We start from the raw sequence: 6360 nt of genomic DNA on the forward strand, positions 1-6360 counted from the left end.
AATGGAATGACTGTAGACTTAAGTTACTGTAAGGTAAAAGTAACTTTTCAGCTCACAACCAGCAAACTTGAGGCAATAGAAACACACACTTATTCTTAGAATATGGAAACATACAGACACGTGAAGAAAAAACAGACAAGCGTTCAAAAAAGACATCTTTTCTCTTTTATTATTCCTTTACCTACTGTACATTGGCAGACATGATAATTATCAAAGCATATTTCTTCACCCAGAGAGTTTAAAATGCCCCAATCACAAACATAAATCCATATTAAGTTCAATGCAAATTGCTTTTTATTCTGTTTTCCTATTCTGGTACTGATTTTTGTGTTTTTCCCACCAGGAGGTTCAGGATAAACCTGAGGATTCAGGTTTATCCTGAACCTCCTGGTGTGAATCATGTGATTGATTGTTGTGAATCATTTGATTTATTTTTCTAAGTCATTCTAATAAAGACAGTATTAAATTTTAAAATTTCAACTTTGTTTCTTCTACACATATATATCTTTTTGGAGGTTGATTTACTACAGTATATTACAGTAAGTGTAGGGAAGACCAAGGGCGAAAGTCAATGTTTAAGCATCAGTAACTCAGTTGTTGATTGATCTGTCAAACTTTGATTCTTATGGTAATATTGGTCTATTATAAATAAAAAAGAAAAAGGGACATCTTCTAAACAATCACAGGCTATGTCAGTAAACATCAAATACAACAAGTTCAATTGTTATAACCCGTTGTAAAACTATCTGAGGGTTGATGAAACAATAAGACATGATTTGCTGTAATATTATTCACACCAGACAATTTTTTATTTACCAATAAGCAATAGAAAATCTCTTCAAACTTGAAATCTAGCACAAAAACCAGTGTGCTTGTGTGGGATTTAATATTTTCATTTATATGTCATACCATCAATATAGTGTGTGTGTGTGTGTGGGGGGGTCAACAGTTTTCTTGTACGTGGCTGCGACTAGGATTCAACTCGACCACTTAACCCACAGTTCATTTAACTGTTTTACCTTGTAGCTTTAAAATGAGCATGAATGCAAAGCAAATTAAACTGGAGCTACGTCAGGTTAAGTTAAGGTTAGAATGCAAAAAATGATCTATTAAATAAAAAAAAAACTGGTTTTGTCTTTCAGAGAGACGTGGCACTTTCACACAGCTCTTTTCTCATCGGTCAAGTTGACGGCGTTACAACTAACCTGTTGTTATAACACTGCCCAGTTTTCCCCTATTGTGTTCTTGGTTCGCCTTATTATATTAGGTACATAAATAAAAGTTTAGGCACCTTCATGGTTTGATTTGAAGCTCTTAGTCTGTAAATTTCTTTTTTTTACTGTGACAAAAATGTTCTGTACAACTGACGTAAATTAGACTTATGCCTGGTAACGAAGTTACACGAAAGACCAGTGGAGCCTTGTGGCCACAGAGTTACACTATATCCAGCTATGCATACAAAAAAAAAAAAAAAGTTGTTCACAGTGAAATGAACAGAGAGTTTGCAGCACCTACAAAATATCTCAGAACTCACATGGTAACACCACCATTCATCTGCAAGGCTGCCTTGGCAAACACACTGGCACTTCTTCTCTTCTGCAGCCCCACGTGCACAATCCGGCCTCCTCCAACTCCTCTGTAATAACAAGATTCATATATTTGATTTGACCCAGATAGATCATGAAGACACATTATTTGCCTTTGCTCAAGTGAAAGCATTATTATGGCGCCGCCGTTGTTGTGGTCGTTGTTAGTGCCGCTGTGTTGATGTAGTGGTCACACTATTTTTCTTTTCCAGGTGAACCGTGGCTGTAAGATTGGCCGGGGCACCAGAAAGAGCAATCACACTAGAGAGGAAGGGAAATCGGATCAGTGAGCACAATAAAGCAGCAACCCCAAATGAAAATGACCTAGGAAGTAAGCCACATGCCCACCTGTGTGTGTGTGTGTGTGTGTGTGTGTGTGTGTGTGTGTGTGTGTGTTAGTGGAATATATTTTAGGGGAAGAAGGACTACGATACATATAACTACAGGCTGTCGTTTTGTTTGCTCACTTCTGTGGCCAAATGGAGGACATACATCGTCTCTTATTGTCTAAATGAAAAAATAAAAAAAAGGAAAAGGAGAAGGGTGGCGGTGGGGGTGGGGGAGTGTGTGTGTGTGTGTGTGTGTGGGGGGGGGGTTCTCGATGTAATTCCAGTTGCCCTTGGGTGTGGCTTGGTGATGGCCATTCAGGTAGTGTGCATTGCCCTATTCACATGGTTCAGATAGATCACATCCATTTGCCGCAAAAAAATATAATACAAAAATAAAAATACACATATACCCAGTCTTCTTCTCTTTCTCTCTCCCTCCTTCACATATTGTGGCTCCTTTCTCCACCTGCTCTAAGCCTTCAGTCCATCATCACATAATGTAAGAGAATGAAATCCAAAGCCTGAGCTCTCTCCTGATTCCCCGTCAGCTACTTTTGTTCGACGGCTCAGTGCGTTTTTTTTTTTTCTCTCAGTGTTTCATTTTTGTTCTTTTTTTCCCCCAGTTGGTTTCTAAAGTGTCCTTCCTTCATCCTCTCTTTCTTCACAACCAAATGTACATTTCCCCTCTCCACATCTCACTGAATTTGTATGTCACTGTGTTTGCTTCAGTTAAGTGCTCAAACGTGTCTGACCGGTGTTTTATGCAAAGATGTTTATGCTACAATCAAAGCTAATATTATAAACAGATTAATAAAACCAATAAATCACTAACATTAGTGCTATTGGTCATATAATGAAATTTGGTCTAATTTAAATGTTCTCATTGGGATTTCATTCTCTCCCTGCTGTTCATCGTGCGTCTCCCACTTACCTGAAGGTCACTACTGCCACTCTGTGGTAATATGTGACATAGCATGTGCCGGAAATCTGATGCTGGGTTTGAACCAGTACACATTTATTTAAACTTAAAACTGCAAAAAGGGAAAAAAAAAAAAATCAATAGCAAATTTGTAAAACTGTGTCTGCTTTGTGATATGTTGTGAGAAAGTAAAGAGGCTTTTTATGGCACCTCATGAAAATATCAAGATTACTGAGAGTTCATTTTGTCATGTAAACAAGTGACAGGGTATTTCCAAAGTACTAGTAGTATACTTTTATGTCTACTACGTTAATACTTCACTTAAGGTAACAAGCTTGCTACTGTTTATAGGGTGACTTTTGGTAGCTGAGGAATGAGAGTGGGTGTCCACCAATGCTGCGGTTGGTGGCTTGATCCCCAGCTCCTCCCGTCCATAGGTCCATATAAGATGTTCGTGGGCAAGGCACTAAAGCCCAAGTTGCTCCTGCTGGGTCAGATGAGCCCATAGTATGTTAGACGCCATCACTGCTGTGTGTAAGGGTGAAGGTGAAGTGCTTTGGGGCCAGATAGAGTGGAAAGTATAATGGGGTTTATTTTTTTATTTAGTGATGGAAATAAAAGTTTATGAAAGTACACTTCAACTAAACTTTAGGACGACTTTTAAAGTAGTTCACATGTAAGTTTTATTCAGTACTGCAACTTTAGCGTACGCGATGCCAAACGGGAAAATATGCTATTCGTTTTCTGTGAATTTACTTTGATCCAACTTTGTAGTTACTGTACACTTGGAAGCAATGCTAATTTAATTCCCGATGGGGTAAGAATTTTTCATATACCATCATACTGTCTATGCTGGTCCCCTCACAGAAAAAGGAAATGATAAAGTTGTGACACTTATTCGATTTGAAGTCTTAGGTGTTTAAAGTTTTGGTGTTTGACTGAATTTTACCTACCTCTCTGATTCCCTATGAGGTGCGATTCCACGCACTGGGAAAACTTAAACTTAGTGTCCTGCCCAAGGACCCTTCAGGACATGAAGTTTTAGGTAGTAAACTACACATTTATAAACATCAATCTGGAGTTTAAAACAGGTGGTAGGGTTTTTGGAGCTGCAGTGCATCTCCAATCAGGGGATTCATATGGATATCTCTCACTTTATGGATTAGTTAAAGAGATTACTCATTTTGGCTCCCCCACCAAGTTCCTTTCATCAGATGCATATCTCCTTCCAGCCATAAGTCGATTGTAAAACCCAGAAGCTAACAGGTAAAGTGAACCTTCACATCAAGCATAAACTGGCCTGTACACTTTTGCTTTTCCTTCTGTACATTTCGCTATTTCAGTCTCTATACTGTGTCCTTTTCCCCCTCATTCACATTCAATCAATTCCCCACTCAGCCCTGAGGTTGGGGGGAAAAAAATAACAAACCCTGAAATAATAGCTTAAACTGAAGTATTACTTTAATACTTCAATAGAAATAACCTGGTTTCAACATTTTGAAAGGAGCAGGCTCAGTTGCCCAAGGCTAAGCTGTAATGTGTGAGTGAAAGTATATGAGCTGTCACTTCAGATTAGAGAACAGGCTCAATGTGCCTTTGACTGAGAGGCAACGGGGGTAATAGGAGGTGGAAGGAATTACAGTTCATAAAAATCACATATGAATGGAGATAGCCAACAATGAAAGATGTCATTTCTAGCACAGGCTTGTTTTACACTAACTGGGTCTAAAATTACATTGTGTGTGTGTTATTGTGTGTAAATGAATGTACTCTATAGAAGTTCTGTGCAGTTTGTGATTTTGAGCATTAAAGGATCTGACAGAAGATGAAAAGCAAAAACAAGTGTTAACTACAAATAAAACAAATTCATTGTAAACTGCATTTACATTACATATATATATATTACATATATATATATATATGTGTGTGGGTGTGCATATATGTATATATATGCACACACATAACTGCTACTATAGTAATATATATATGTATTATATGTATTATAAATGATGTATTATAAGATACAGGGTTAATTACTGAAAAAAATATTTTTTTAATGTATACATTTTTCTACATTTTGCTCATTTGCTTGTTTGAATGGTTACTTTTTTTGGTAATCATCTGTAGTCTCACAGTTTTTGATTTAAGTAAATTCATGCAGGCTGCTGTTTGGTTTGAACCCCAGATAATTCCTTTAATTTATAATATATTTATTTTGCATATTTATTTTGAATTAGGATCTGAGAAGCAGTCGACACCTGCTTATTTGATTAAAAGTTGCTTCACGGATTTTGAATTGTTTATTTTGTTTCTAGTTTAGGTAGTACATGTATATAAATGCCATTAAACGTCCCGCTGACTTCACAATAATAAAATATCTCTCTACATCTAGCTGAGATATGCCTCCTGATGACGTCATCTGAAATGCTAAAGATGAAAAACTCCTCCGAGTGATGTCATCTGGACGATAACAGGTTGTCATGATCTGACCTCTCATATTCATTACCTGCCCTGGGCTGACCCTGTTCATATGGACTCTGTTCCCTGTATCTTTGGTTTGAGGTTTGATTTGTTTTGGTCCCCGTGTCGCTTCCTGTGTCGTCGCCTTTAACCTTTGGGTATTATTTGTTTCTAGATTATACTTTTTAATTTTTTATTCAGAATTGGTAAAACTAGATGTCAAGCATTCATACTGCTATTCAGAGAAGCTGTTACATGCTACTTTGGAAGTTACCTGGCAAACTGAGTAATCCTGCTCCTACACCCAGTAGGACCTGACATTTCTGCAGTTGATTTATGTGTTACCCCTGAGCGAATAGACTCTTTTTATACTTTTTATGTAGATACCCTGTGAATTTTTGTAATACATTTTGTCATAATTTTGTATAAAATGTAAAATGTCAATTTAATTTCACAAATTAGCTTGGACTACTTTCTAGTAAACCAAACTGTATTTGGTTACCTAACACCTGAGGTTTGGCCTCATTTCAACAAGTGAATTTGTTGGTGATCGTCTGAAATCAGACTTTGGTTATCTGGGAACAGTCTTATGTAAAATCATTGCTAAGGCTGCACAAAAATATTGAAATAACACACATCTGTAACCAAGGAAATTGAATGTGTTTTCTTTTAACACAAGCCCACACGTAAAACATAAAATGGCCACTAGAGGGCAGTGCTCAGTCCACACAAAGTCATTACAGCTGCGATACTTGGAGAGGATTGTGTGTGTGTGTGTGTGTGTGTGTGTGTGTGTGTGTGTGTGTGTGTGTGTGTGTGTGTGTGTGTGTGTGTGTGTGTGTGTGTATTACATTCCCACCTGACCATTCACACACCCAGGTTTAGCTTGGCTCAGTCTAGCAGGCCTCAAGTAACCCTATCCCATTTATTCATTGTCATTTGTAAGAAAGCTCTACTAAATCGGATATTCCATTGTTTATTCTCCTGGAATAAACCATCATCTGACATTAAATGAAACAATATGCATTTTTTTAAAATATCCTAATAAACCAATTACAATTCTACA

Source organism: Channa argus, chromosome 2, assembly GCF_033026475.1.
Source record: "Channa argus isolate prfri chromosome 2, Channa argus male v1.0, whole genome shotgun sequence".
NCBI lineage: Eukaryota > Metazoa > Chordata > Actinopteri > Anabantiformes > Channidae > Channa > Channa argus.